Below are 15937 nucleotides of genomic sequence, written 5' to 3' on the forward strand. Positions count from 1 at the left end.
TTTCATTAAAATCTAATGGATTGGACCTAACCCAATCTAAATAGGAATCCAATCTTGATTTGGATTTGGACCTAGACCTTGACCTAATCAAATAAGGAACTTAGCCACATGTCCCCACGCCTCTTAAGCCCTCACACCCTATTTTCTAGGCGTGGAAGTGTTTCACAATGAAAAAGGGAGGCATGAAAAAAATATTTCTCCATTGCTGAAAGTGTTTTGGAGAAGGTTGAAAGTGTGTTCTTAATAAAAAATCCCTAGCACAAGTCTATCATTATGTGCTACTTCATAATGACATATATCTTAGTATATATTGATTTATTTCATTGTCATCATATAATATTCCTAATTAATGAATTAATTCTTTTTTGTAGTAATTTTTTGGTTGCTCAAAGATGAGCAAACCATAGCATTCGACCTAACCAAAGGATTGAGCAATGATGATTGATCAAGTTATTTTTTGAATGACTTTTTAAACAGATTAGTCATCTATATGAGGGAAAGGATTAATTTTGGAGCATATTTATAAGCATCAAATAATACATTAATAATTTTATCATGATTTTTAGATACCAATGATGATGGAGAGTAACTATTCAGAGGAATTAATTACCATTGCTCAAGGTCCCAACAATATTGTGAATAGATATAATGGTTTCATCATTAATAGATTTAAATTTCATACAAAAAAATATGAAAAATTTAGAAAAATTCAGAATAGTGGCATCGTGGTGGAAGTAAGTTGGAAGACTTATTATAGTATACTTATGAATATTTTTAAGTTAGATTATTATGAAAAACTTAAAGTTATATTATTTTGATGTAACTAGATGGATATAAACTCACCAAGGGGCTTAAAACAAGATATGAATAGATTTACACTTATAAATTTTTCAAGACTGATACATACTGATGTGCTATTAAAGAATAATCCATTTATTTTTTCATCTCAAGCTCATCAAGTTTTTTTTTTATATAAGACTCAAAAGATAAGGAATGAGCTATTGTGGTAAGGACACCTAAGACTTATATGATATGGGAAAAAGATTAGAAGTAGAGGATGATGAGACTTATATGTAGTCTATGCCTTGATTTTACATCGACTGATGATTTAAATATAACAAGCTTGGTTAATTAGGATGGATATTGAAAGAGAAAATATTGACTAATTTTTAATTAATAAGAGACTTAAGATATATACATTTTTATATTATCATGTTCATTTCGTAGATCTTGCTTCTTGTTAGCAATTTAATCAGTATTATATATCATTTCATAATTTATGTTAATTGATTTTTGTTTCTATTTGTGAATGTTGGTGACATCATGTCTTGACACAGACGATTCGATGATATAGAGTTACATACTTCCCAGGGTGGATTGTCTTTTGATTAGTCCAAATAGTCGAGGCAACTACAGTAGTTTGAGGCAGTCCTTCATCATTTGCATAGCATTCTGATGTCGGTCGTTCTTTATCCATGCAACAGCCCGAGTCATAGCAGGATCCTCCTACTGTGGAGGATCTTATTATGGATGAGATACATATCCTGGATATTTTAATAGAAGTATATATATTCATGAGTATTAAGATTTAAGTACTAATTTTTGTTGATTGATTCTTAATATTAGTTTTCATTTTGTTTTTATTGTAGATGCATTCATGAGAGCATAGATTAGACATGATCCACATGGGCTAGAGATATTTGGCATTTAGTTGAGGGTGAGAGGTTCATCATTTGATGCAATCAGATGGGGTAGCTCATCAACAAGGTGACTAAATTATTAATGAGCTTCTTTGGTACTATCGCACGAAAGGGTCAACTTTGTCCTTTGAATTATCCTAGATGGAATAATATGCTTATGCATATAAGCTTCAAATTGTGATTAGTAAAGATAAAAAGATAACTTAATAATTTATGTTAATTTGTTTATACTTAATTAATTATGTTGTTTAATATTTGAATATCCTTCATTGCTTTGTTGTAGAGTAAATTTATACTCCTTCCAAATAGCAATGAATGGGTGCTGAAGTCCCTTAATCAAAAATGGAAAGAATTTAAGGTAATGCTAAAGAGAACTACAAGAGAGAGGGTTTGGCAAGGATGATGTTGCTCGTATCTATCCTCTTAATGTGATCCTCATCAATGGAGGAAGCTTGTCCATTATTGGTTCTCTGAGAAGGGACAAGTAATTGTATGCATTCATCATATATCTTATGTTATATTAATTACTAGTGTACATAATTTAGATACATATAAGATATATTGCACTGTTTATTTTATTTTGTAGGCATATTTTGATATTGATAGTTGCACAAGCAGCTCAATCTATTCTCATACATCAGGATTTAAGATCTATGCATGACGCAGACAAGAATATGTATTTTTTTTCAAAATTTTGGCATTTAAACCTTTTTAGACTAATTTGATGTATATATGATCCTCATGCTTCATATTAAAACTATCATGTATCATATATCATGATATGTATAAGTTTTATTGAAACTCTTATAGCTTGTCAATTCAAATTTATGGATTATATATTTTATAAAATTTATGTTTTTTGTAAATGGATGACCATGGGAGGGAGCCTGGTTAGGTAGAGTTTACATAACGACTCATGTTATTGAGATGATCGTTTTGTTACTTACGAGTCGAGAGATATATTTATATGTATTTATAATCATGCAATGCTATGATTTTATAGTTTTATTTTTAATTATAAAATTAATATATTTTTTTCTTAAATATAGGAGAGAGTTTCATCTCTTGTTGTAGAGCATATTAGTGAGTCCTCGACATCTATGGAGGCCAGTCGTGTTGAGGCTCAAGTGATGACAGAGCTATTGGGATTGAACCGCTATGGTCGAGTGAAGGGTTATGGAGTTGGAGTTACCCCCATTTCAGTTATCTGACATACGTCGATACACTTAGGATGCTAGAGAGAAGCTCTAGCATACAGATATTTCTATGCTCGAGGCTTGGATGGAGGCATGGATTGAGTAGCAGGTGGAGGCATGGGTGGAGGCACGGATTAAGGAGCAGTTGGAGGGCTAGATAGAGGGTGGGTGTGGGTGCAGGCATAGGTGCAAGTGTAGGTGCAGGCACAAGTGGAGGCGGAGGTGGAAGCGATAAGGCAAACTATGACACAATAATATCCATCATGAAGACTTAGATTGATCATTTGACATCTATGTTATAGATATTTGTGGACTCTTCTAGGATACATATGTTTATTTTTATTCATATACTTAATATTTAATTTGCATTATGATTTTGTATTCTCAACACTGAAGTTTTTATATATTTGTTGTAGTTTCCTGATAGTTCTAGTAGTCATGGAATTACTGACGGTCATGATTCTACGAATGACTAATAACCTGATGCCTCTATATTTCTTTTAAGTTTTATAGATTTTTTTTGATGTCTTCTCTTTAGTTGTGGATTGTAATTTATGAACATGATGGACAGTGTAATCATTACTTTATTGTGTGATATGGAATGTTATTGTGACTTTATTTAGTGTTTGAATTTTGTTATAATTGGACAGATTTATGTATTGATTGTGATGTTATATAGTTTTTATTATGTTTATGTTGGTGTTTGAATTCTTGTATAAATGTGTATGCATGTATATTTGTTTGCATACCCATATTCTTTACGACATGTTGATTCTTTATCTTGTTTATTTTTGTGTTTGTTTGCATGGACTTGGTTTGAAGTTACTATTATCTTTCTCTTGTAAGGTCTTGATAAGTTATATAGAGAATGCAGTAACCACTCAAACACTACCAGGGGAGGTAGTTGCGTTGGGTTGCACCCCTCCAACTCCCACTTATTTACCAAAAAGACCATTCAAACACGACAAAAAGATCTCAAGCAATATTTTTTCACCTGCAGAAGTTCTTGCTGCGCCAAAGTTTTTGGTTAATCTATTTATTTTAGTGGCCTTTTCCCTTTGTTTTTGAAATTCACTTTCTACTTATTTTGAATTTTTCAAGATCTGATTTTGCTGTCAAACTGTCAAGAATTCATATGAGGAACTTCGAGAAAATGCTATCCTGGAAGGTTATAGATGTAAGGACAAGAAATGCAATGGGTTCTTGCTTCTTGAGTCAGGTTAGTCCAACAATGACCTATCTAAACTATGTTAACTAATGAAATGTCTTCTTTATTCAAAATTTCATTTTAATGCTTTATGTCAAATGTTTCACTAATACTTTATGCAGAAAAAATGGTTTTCGATGCCAGCAATGTGTACGGAACAAAAACAACACGTCCATTTTTGCATATGTTAATCTACATTTTTATATTTGTATACTTCACATTTGAAATAGACAATCTCTTTTCCTCTCTGTTGGAAATTTATTGTTGTTTGTCTATTGATGCAAATCTATTCATAAGTGATTTTTGATACTTGTGCAGATCTTGATGGAGCTAAAAGACTGAAGAAGTGCCTTAACATATTGTATATCTTTAGGCTGTTCCTCATTATTGTGTCTCCATAAGATTTGTGCGGTGTGGGTGCAACTGTTTATCGCAATTGTATATGTGATACATCTCCCTTCTGTTATATGTTGCGTCGAATATCCTCCATCCTTCCCAAATTCTATTATATGTTGCCAACTAGTTCTTTATCGTCTGCCTAGTTAAAAGGAAGACTAGAAGGTGGACAGCCGTATACTCCAACATGTTTCACGTATCACTGCTATGGTTCATAATGCTGCAAGGGGTATCATAGTTCCACTGAGCTTACCAGCTGTTTGGAATTCCTTGCAGCAACTGCTGCAAGATATGGATGGTGCTAATGGAGTGTCTGTTGAAGATGTTTTTTAAGTCCTTAATCAATGGGGTGTTGAAGGAGGGGGAGATTCTTGGGTCACTTCGTGGTGGAGTGCAATGCAGAGTACCAGCTAAGCCTTTTCCTATCTTCTGTCAATACATTGCATTTACTTCTTATCCACAAAAAATTTATTGAATTTTAGGTTTTCGTCCATGCTCAAGGGAAGGTGTGGATTCTTTCTTTTCACAGGTTTGAGACATCTGCAGCCCTTGTCTTTTTATTTATTTGTCTGCCTATCTTTTTGTGCAGAATGTGGGTGCTTCATCATTTTTTTTAGGGTGAGGTGCTGAAGATTTTTTTTTTGATTTATTAAAATGCATCTAATTTTAGTAAAAAAAATCTGGTTATGAAATTGACAAATGAAATTGGCAGCATCTCTTTATGTTAGCACTGCCTAGAAAATCCACATTATTTCCGATTCATATATTTAGATATTTACTTTGTGTGAGTACACCATTGTTAAATCAGATTTTTACTGCTTTGGGTGTATGAGATATATTTTTACAAAGTTTATTGCTTTAGATTTTTAAGTGCACATTGTATGTTCATAATATAAGAACTTTGGCTTCTTTGATTTTTGATTAGCCTAATTTTATAACAAGACAACTAGAGCACGAAAGACCTGACAAAAATGGGTTTTTGGTGCATGGAAGATAGATAGCAGCATAGCTTGTTGTTAACCTTAGTTTTTCCTTTCTCTTCCCTTTGGTGGTTTTCTCCCTCCAATGGATGACAAACGATGGTTGGCCGAGCCCCCCTCTCTCTCTTTCTCACTCCTCTTCGCCAGTCTCTTTTGGTGGTGGATGGCAGATGGTTGGGTCAGGCCAAGTCGGCTTTCTTTTCCTTCTCTTGTCCTTTGTATGGATTATTGTCGGGATTCATCAGTCGCTGGCAAGGTTTAGTCAACGACGCTCTTCTCTTTGTTGTGATGGTTGATGATGTTTTTCCTTTAGTGCTCCTTTTCTCTCAAGACGTGGTGGTCGCCGATGTTTTTCTTCGGCGATCGATGTTGATCCATTCCAGCGGTGACTTATTAGAGTTTCTCTTTTTTGAAATTTAAATTTCAAAATTTTTTGAATGTTGCTAGTCAGGGAATTTGAAATTTGATTTTTGGTGTTGTTGGGTGGGTAGGGATTCCCTTTCACTCTTGTTTTTATGTACTCTCTTTCTTTAATAAATTTTGGTGACTATGTACTATGTACAGTATTCTCCTTTTGTATCAAAAAAAAAACCTTTGTTTTCCATAGTTGCAGTAACATGAATGATTAATTTCTTCTTGCAATTGCTAAAATGTGGGATTTAGATGTTTGATATCTCTTCCTGCTGCCTTGCCCACAAGGTTTCATGGTGAGCCTTTCTCTTTCACGAAGCTGTCTTAGGTTGGAAACCGATACAAATATAAAGGTTTATGCCAGGTTAAGAGCTAGTTTTGAGACATTTCTGTAATTTGAATATATCTTGATTCATGTAGTGTAAACCCATATGGATGGAACATGGCCTGTATTCATATAGTGTAAACCCACACCACACAAAGTACCATAGATTTCCTGTTTTTGACCGTGCTGGTAAATTGGTATGCAACTTGAACCTCATTATATTTGGTTTGCACATTTTCATGTACTTTGTTCTAATACATTTTCTGTATTAAAGATTGCTATAAGATGGAATGAGCTTCAAGCATTCACCATCAGGTGGTCAGGCAACTGGTCTGCTCATCCTATTGCATTTCTGATATGTTAGGAGATCCATTGCAAGCCTGCAATAAAGAGAGATTATAATTAGCCCCACATCTTAATTTATACCTTAACATTGTTTTCTGAAATATATATGATTGATTATATATGTGTTTCTTTTTTCTGGAAGACACTGAAGTTCCAACTCGAGGTACTCAACTATTCTTTCGGATTGGCTCTCGGATGATGAATACATTGTTTTCAAAGCCATGAATGAGAAGCAATTTTCAGTTGTGCTGCTTTTTATGCAAAATTTTTCATGTCATTTCTTATCATCTGATTTTTCTTCTGTTATTAGCTATATCTCATCTTGATAGATTCTCTTAGATTAAGCAACTTTTAGGGTACTTTATGTGGGGCTATTCTCTCAAATATACTTATCTTGCAGTTAAGTTGTTGCTGTCTATAAACGATCAATTTGAGCTTAAGTGGAATGACTTGCAGGCAAAGCAAATAAATGATAACTGAAATATCTTCACATTTTGTCCCATTTGTCCTTCATGAGGCATTGCAGTGTCTATTGAAGAACACTGAGAGCTAAAGCTGCTAGTCTTTGTCGGATTCAATTTTAGGTCTTCATGCCCCAGATTGGGCTATCTAATGTTATATAGTCTTTATTATGAAACAAGATAATGATTAAGTCATCCTTAATCATACTGGACCTGTGGTACTTTGTTCTCTGGATATATATTGATTATGATGTTACACAGTCTTTATTATATTTGTGTTGGTGTTTAAATTTTTTTTATAAATTTTGGATAGATATTTGTATTATTATATAGATTATTTTCAGATTGTGTGTCTTTCATTTTTTTCAAATTTAGTAAATACCAATGCTTTAAAGCATTGGCAATGGTTACAAATTGCCGACGCTTATAAGCATCAGCAATTATTGTAAATTGATGATGTTTATAAGCATCGACATTAATAAATATCCCAATGCTTTTGCTAGCATCGGAAAGTATTCTAAACTTATCGATGCTTTCATAAATTGTAGGCAATATTAGTTTCGACACTTCATGTAATGATTCTTTTTTGACGTTTTGAAAAAGGATAGATTATTTTTTGTGATGCTTATAATTATCATGAATTGAGTATTTTTGCATTGGAATGTTCCATTATACTATAGTGAAAATAGCTGAACACCCCCACTCACTAAATCAACTATCCAAATTAACTAATTCTAGAATAAGTTGATTTTTCCTTCTCTGTTGTGGCTCTGAGGGAGACATTTGTTCCTAAATAGAGTGGAGTTTGTCCACAAGTTGCTTGCTTCATTTCATATGCAGCATATTAAAACTTTTTCTTTTTCTTTTTTCTGACAAAAAGCAAATTAATTAATGAGAAAATTAGTGGTTGTTTTCCTAAAATATATGTGCTACTCACTAATAGATCTACTTATATACTATAAAACTAAATAACTTCTTCATGATATGTTGCTGATGATCATAAATCATTATTTTTCAGGCTTAGGGTTCATTATTCATCTTATGAGTGGTGCTTTTAGCACTACGAACTTCAAGTTTGATATGTGAGAATTTACAGTCCATGGAGTTGAATATGAATCCTAATGGTGCCTTGTTTTGCCAGTTTGAATTTTGCTATAATCCATATTATAGCTCAAAGTGAAATTGAAAATGTGGATCCAAAATTTTTTTAGTTGTTCTCAGTTTCGATTCAAATCTAAAGTAGTTGAGTTATGGTTTTCAATCCATCCATCTATGACTTAAGTATTTTTTCCTATTTTCATTAAGATGATATGTGCCTTTTTTTTCGGGGGGGGGGGTGGTGGTGGGGGGGGGGCGTGGGGTGGGTTGCAGTAGAGGGTTGCAGACTCAAAGGATATGCATATTTGAACCAAGTGGAGGATCTCATCTTTCTAAACTTTTTTCTGAAAAGATGGAAGCCTTATACATAAGCACCTATAGTTGTCTCAAACGAATCAAATTTACACATATATATATTAGTTTTGTTTCTTTCTTTTTAGGTATAATATCAGTTAGATGGTTGATGCTTTTAGCATTTACATGACCCCAAAAATGTTGAAATAATATGAAGTGCCTTTCCAGCAAACTTTTAATATGCATAGTTTTTCTCAAAAAAATAATGGACATAAAGTTGGAACTCTTAGCAATTTTAGATATCCTTTTCATATATTTCTTATATCTCAAGACATATGAACCATGTGAGTAACTCAAGAATAGTTTTTGATTTCTAACATCATGGATTTATGACATATTCGGGGTCACATTGATGTATACACTCTAAAGATGGTCATTTACTAAAGAATGATAAGAACTATGGAAATAGGTGAGTCTCATAGCTAAATACATTTAGGTAAATAATGGTAAACAAGTTGCATGACTAATATTATTTGATAAATGAAACAATGCATAGTTAAGTGCTTCCTGAGAAAACATTTTAGATGTTAAATCAATTCCTGAGAATATAAATCTAGAGCATTCATGAGATTAAATTAAAAGACATGAGAAATGGTTGATAAAAACAATAGAAAACCATTTGGAGCCCCTGTGCAGGATAATGTCTACGCAATAGTCTCCTGTCTACCCATAGTTTCTTTGAATCCACATGACGAGCATTTTCCACAAGAGTATATATCCAGTCTTGGCTTTTATAATAATGCAGATGACTTTTGCAAGTCTACCATGAACTATTAAATAGAATTGATATTGTCTCAAGCATGCAACAAACCAAGAATAAGCTCAAGAACAAAGAAAGTAGTCCTACCAACTATACTCTTTGAGAAATGAAAAAGCAAGTCCTATCAACCTTCAATCTAAGCATTTCTTTCTATCATAAGTTCTTGAGTTAGTTGCTAGATTAGTTGGTGAGCTGGCCCATCCATGGTGGTGGTAGCATTCCTATTTGCTCTTGAACTATCTCGAATAGAGGTGGTAGCATGCGGTACACTCCGGCCACCTCCTGCTCTAGCCCCTATCAGTGGTCTCACCACCATTTGTCCAAACACTAATCTTTGGCTAGAGTCCCCTTCGCAGTCTTAGCATTGATCCTTGGATATTAACGTAAGTCCCATTACTGATCAGGAGATAGTCTTTCAGAGTAGCATAATTTCCTACAAGGGATTCAAAGAGCTTGCGAAGGAAAAATTGTTGGGCCCCTGCAAGGGCAAGCATCCCCTCGATCTCCTTTTTCTTCGCATACAACTCTCCATTAGCTTATTGCTAGCATGCAAAAAATTCTACTTCAGCTATGGTCTGACATCCCTCTACTTCCTTCTCTTTCCCATAAAGTGCAGCTTTAGCAATCTTCTGCTTCTTAATTATACAACTCCCAATTGGCTACTTGAACCTATACTTGGAAATATTTGGTAATTCAAAAAATATGTTTTAATAGCCTATATTTTCGAAAACTTATCCTCTCTTTTGCTCCAACAACAAGGGTAATGAAGGGAGCCTGAAGGCTAATAAGCCACAACATTCAACAAAATTCCTTGATGTGTGGGACTTGAATTGAACGCAAACCCCACATCAAGAAGAGAAGAGCTAGGTGTGGTGTGGAAGTAAATCTAAATCAACACTCTTGCTGATTCATGTAATGAAAGAAAGATTAATCAATCAATATACAAATTGCATTGCATTTTTTGAAAATGTTCTGTCAGATCTGAAACTAATTTCTAGAGCAGAAGCTATCGCTTATGTTTAATTAAATAACAAGACAACATGACTACAACCTTCTTCTGCTCCTCCAAATGAAAGCTAGTTAGGATTAGTTAATTAAATTACAAGATACCATGACCAAAACTTCTTCTTCTCTTCCAAATAAAAAGCTAGTTAGTTAATATTAGTGAGTCGATATGCAAATTGTATGGCATTGTTTGAAAGTATACTAACAGGTGTGAAACTTATACAGCAAAAGCTATCACTTATTTTTAATGGTTAATTCAAATAACATGACCACATGACAAAAAATTATTCTTGCTCTTCTAGGTGACGGATTTCCTATGAAAGATAGTTACAATAACCAGTCATAAAAATATTAAATCTTATCTTGAAAGACATATCACAGGAGACCTTTGAAAACATGTTTAACTCATGAAAAAAAGTCTAATTTAGAAAAGAAATATAATCAGGGATTAACAATTCTTTTGAAATTCTATGATAACAATATATTTTTTTATATGTTCCCAGCAAAAGGTCTTAGCCGCTTAAGTAAAACACGTTATGGAGGGATTAAGCTAAGAAACTTGAGATAACTTTGTTACAAAAGCAGATCTATTTACTAAATAAACCAATTATCTGACATAACCAAGGAAGGATAACTTTGTACATTAATAAAGTCTGTTGAGAGTAGCTACAGAAAGTCATCTTTATATATTGAGAATCTGTATATATTTTTTGCTTTTGTGAGTCAATTTGCTCGAAGAAGCAAAATGATGCTTGTAATTACTTGAAATAGTAAAGCAAATATAAACAAACAAATTACCTTCCTATACAAGTGCTGCCTAAGTTTCCTAGATAATTATGTATCCCCTAAATAAACTCAATCCATTCCCTTGATGTCACATTCCCACTTTTTCTATGAATTGATGGGATAGAAAACATAGTTAAAAATTTGTAAATCACAAATCCTAATCATTTAGTGCCTGCTTAAACAAAATTAGCTCCAGTGGTGAAGGCCCATGAAATTTAGGCTTTGGTTTGTTGCATTAATAGCTGAACTTAGATTAGAATCCAATCTAAAATTTAAAGAACCATGATTGATTTAAAATAGATCTAAGACTAACTAGGATATATGGACAGAAGCCAGAGTTTTAGTTTTTGGGGGGATAGTAATTAAGAATTAGGAAAAGATATAAGAAAATTAGGGTGACAAAAAGATTTAGGATCTTCTACTTAAAAATATATTGAAGCAAAGAAAAGGTTATTAATATGATTTTTTTTGGTATTTAAAAAAGTTCATAGTAGACTAAAGAATTAACGATAAGACCTTTACAATAACATCTATCATTGACTTGAATAGAAAATGAATTTATAAGGCTGCTTCTTAAAAGATATCATGACAAAACTTTACTACATTGGTGAACAATAAGACCTCTAAATAATAAAGTATAATTCTTGTAACTTGAGAACAATTCAAAGAATCATTCATCTAAGGACCATAGACTGATGGAGGGAATATACAGCAAAGGTTTACTACCTTCATCTCATAATCGATGGTTTTAAGAGCCTTAAGACCAAGATGAGCTCATAACATTGTGCATTTTTTGAGCAAAAATATTCAAAACTCTACCATCGTCGGAGTTTCTGATCCCAAAATATTAAAGAAGGCACATCTAGGAAGAACTGTTCTACTAATTCAGTTGATAAAATCAGGTATTTCAAATTTTGCTGGTTATTACGTGTCAGTTTTAAATTGAATAACTCCAAACACTCAATATTTTCGGTATCATCAGACCAGAAGATTGTATCTTGGAATCCAAACCTGAACACATATGAATTAAGATTTTTGAGGGTTGAATTAAAATTTACTGTTGATGGTCTAAAGAAGATGAAAAAAATTAAAATTATTTTTTATACAATATAGTGTGTTTGAAATTGTTCAGTTTAAACCTGACACACAGTAACATGCAAAATTTAAAATGTCTGATCTTACCAACTGAATCAGCAAAATGATTCTCCCCAGATGTACTTTCTTTGATATTTTGGGATCAGAAATACCGGCGATGGTGGAGTTTTAAATATTTTTGCTCATGGGCAATGTTATGAGCTCGGATCATGGGGTTGTCTGTTATGATCCAGGTGGTGTGCCCAAGGCCCAGGGGACCAAGGCTAAGGCCAAGGTCCATCATTCATGAGGGCTTCATGGAGGCTCTAGGGCTAGTTGGGCCCTAGGTTGAAAGGCTGTGGGCCTCTCGGGTACTTGAGGTCTAGGTTATGTGGGCCTCAAGGGACCAACTCTTTATGGGCCAGGTTTGGGCCCAGGATAGGTAAGATTAGGTTGAGTCATGGGTGTACATGGACTTGGGTTAACCTAATCTCCCATAGAGTTGGTCAAGGGAGTTTTGGGTTTGGGTCACTTGACCCTATGTTTATATATACATGTACTATGTATAGGTTTGATTAAGCCAAAAAAATACAAGACTCTTTCTCCCAAGTCTCTCTCTCTCTTCTTCCTCTCTCTCCAGCAATTCTCCATGCCCCAGAAGCAAGAAACCCTAGGGTTTCTTGCCGCCAGTCCATAAAAGGAAAGAGAAGAAGGGGAGGCGCAAGCCCCTTCCCCCCTTGCAGCTGCCAGCCATTTCTTCTCTCCCCTCTCTTGCAGGCACCCAAACACCAGGTCTAGGACCTAGAATCTCTTGATAAGAGGTTGGTACAAGTCTCTCTCATATCTGGAGTTGATCTGAGGTCGTTTGAGGCACGGGTGTGATCTCCATCAACAGATCTACAAAAAGGCTGCAGCAGGATAGATCTATGAGGTCTGTCTCCATCTATCTTCTTCCCCATCTAGAATGCCCCAATTTGAGATCTATAAATTGAAAGACCTCAGTCCAGGTCTGATCTAGTTGGGTACCAGATCTTGGATTTTTTAGAGGTGATTTCAAAGGTGTTCTTCATCTGGAATGAAAGGCTGACGAAGAAGACAGCAACTAGGCTGATTTCATCAAGGGCCTTGGATCGTGTCCAGAAGTCTCCAAATCTATTCGTTGCTGGTTTTGCTACACCAAAAACTATGGGAGGAGCCAGGATCATGCTCCAATAGTTGGTATTAGAGCCACAGTGGTGAGGAAGCGGTTCCAAGTGTGAGAAGTTGAAGATCCCAAGTGCTGAAAATTTTCAGCAAGGTACCATCAAGGTATATTCTACACTTCTTGATTTTATATTGCTTGTTTGGTTTGGATCTAGTCATGAAAAGCAATATGAAGGTCGAGTTCGAGAAGTTTGATGGCAAAAAAAATTTTTCCATGTGGAAAATTCGGGTGGAGGATCTTCTGGTGCAAGCAGATCTGGATCAGGCTTTGGATGAGAAGCCTGAGGGAATGACAGATAGACAGTGGGCATCATTGAAGAAGAAAGCATGCTCGATGATCAAAGGATATTTGGCGGATGTGGCATTGTATTCGATGCTGGAAGAAAAGACCCCGAAGGGCCTTTGGTCGAAGTTGCACACCATGTATATGGGGAAGAATATGTGCAACAAGTTAATGCTGAAGAAGAGGCTGTACAGTCTTCGGATGCAGAAGGGATCTGATGTGATTGGCCACATTCAGAGGTTCGACCAGTTGTGCACGGAGTTGGTGAATATCGGGGTGAAGCTGGATGAGGAGGACAAGTCTCTATTGCTTCTATGTTCGCTGCTCGGATCATATGATTCTTTGGTGACTACACTGCTCTACGGCAAGGAGACTCTGGAGTATGAGGACATGGTCTCGGAGCTGAGGTCAAATGAGCAGAGAAAAAAGTTGACCAGAGATCGGGCTCCCCAGGAGGATTTGGCAGTAGGAGAGAGGACAGGTAGAGGCAGAGGCAGAAGCAAGTCCAGGGGGCGGTCCAAGTCCAGGAAGGGAAAGAAAGAGGTGAAATGCTTCAAGTGCAATGAGTTCGGGCACTTCAAGCGAGAATGTCCACTATGGAAGAGCAAGAAGGGAGAAAGAAGTGGCTCAAAATTAGTGAGTGCAGTTGCTGGGCAGCAGGTGGAGGATGATCTACGTGTGGTATCAGATGGTCACAGGCATTACACAGAGGAGTGGACACTAGACTCTGCATGCTCACATCACTACACACCACACAGGTCTTGGTTTGCGACATACACCAAGACAGATGAGGGATCAGTGACTCTAGGCGACAATCATCCTTGCAAGGTGGCTGGGATAGGGACAGTCAGGGTGAGGATGTTTGATGGGATTGTGAGGACATTGACAAATGTAAAGCACATCCCGAAGCTGGAAAAGAATCTGGTGTCACTAGGCTACTTGGAGCGCAGTGGATACAGCTTCAGCAGTAGAGCTAGAAGCGGAGTACTGAACATCTCCAATGGAGCTATGGTGGTGATGAGAGGCAGAAGGTTGGACAATAACCTCTATCGCATGGAGGGATCTGTGGTGATCGGAGAGTCTGATGCAGCAGCTGCAGCACAGGACCAGGAGGGGACATACAGGATGTGGCACTACCGCCTAGGCCACATGGGTGACAGAGGGCTGAGGGAGTTGAGCAGGAGAGGACTCATCTCTGATCTGGAGGATAGTACTACAGGGGAGATTTGTGAGCCTTGCTAGATGGGAAAGCAGAGAAGAGTTCAGTTCACCATCAGTACAGCCTGGAGTGCAGCCCCTCTGGAGTTAGTACACACGGATGTGTGGGGACCAGCCCCAATTTTAGCTAGGAATGGGGCCAGATACTTCATGACCCTGATTGATGATTTCTCAAGGAAGCTCTGGATTTACATCATGAGAGAGAAGTCAGAGATCTTCACCAAGTTCAAGATCTGGAGAGCGGAGGTGGAGAAAGAGCAGGGGAGGAGCGTGAAGTATCTGAGGTCAGACAATGGCGGGGAGTATACCAGCAGAGAGTTTCAGGACTACCATGAGGAGTGTGGGATCAGGAGATACTTCTCAGTTAGGGGGACTCCACAGCAGAATGGGGTGGCCGAGAGGATGAACAAAATATTTTTGGAAAAGGCACGATGCATGAGGCTGCAGGCAGGGCTTCCAAAGGAGTTCTGGGTTGACACAGTTGACGCAGCAGGTTACTTGGTCAATCGGTCACCTCACACCAGATTGGATGGCAGGCTTCCAGAGGAGGTGTGGTCTGGGAGGACAGTTGGGCTGGGCCATCTATGAGTATTTGGGTGCACGGCCTATGTGCACATTGGAGCTAGTGAGCAGAGCAAGCTAGACGTCAGATCACGCAAGGTGGTGTTTCTAGGCTATCCACGAGGAGTCAAGGGATACAGGCTGTGGGATCCCTTAGAAAAGAAGGTCATTAGTCGGGATGTGACTTTTGATGAGGAGTCAGTGCTACGGAGGTGAGCAGGCATGGAGGAGCAGCAGGAGCAGGAGGAGGTCCAGCAGGGCACTGCTGGACAGTTTACCTTTTTTATTTTGCCTCTTGCAAGTACTATGGGAGGACATGACATTCAGGTGGAGAACCTACCTAAGGTGTCTCCACAGGTGGAGAGGACTCGAATAGATGATCGAGATGGAGAGGTCCAGCAGGAGCGAGCTGGATCGAGGACTGATATCGGTGTTGCCCTACACAAGCCCAAGAGGACCATCAGGCAACCGGACCGATATGGCTTCGAGGAGATGCTGTCATATGCCCTGGTGACAGCGAATAGAGATGCATATACGTATCAGGAGGATATTAAGAGTCAGGACAAAGAGCGGT

General features: G+C 36.8%; 2 pseudogenes; one reads left to right on the top strand and one right to left on the bottom strand.

Moving 5' to 3' along the window:
- LOC140859269 (uncharacterized) overlaps positions 1-4445 on the top strand; it is a 27828-nt pseudogene extending 23383 nt beyond the window's left edge.
- Positions 4446-9401: 4956 nt separating this feature from the next.
- Positions 9402-12003, bottom strand: LOC140859270 (flotillin-like protein 4; annotated as a pseudogene).
- Between the last annotated feature and the right edge of the window lie 3934 nt (positions 12004-15937).

Source organism: Elaeis guineensis, chromosome 7, assembly GCF_000442705.2.
Source record: "Elaeis guineensis isolate ETL-2024a chromosome 7, EG11, whole genome shotgun sequence".
Lineage (NCBI taxonomy): Eukaryota > Viridiplantae > Streptophyta > Magnoliopsida > Arecales > Arecaceae > Elaeis > Elaeis guineensis.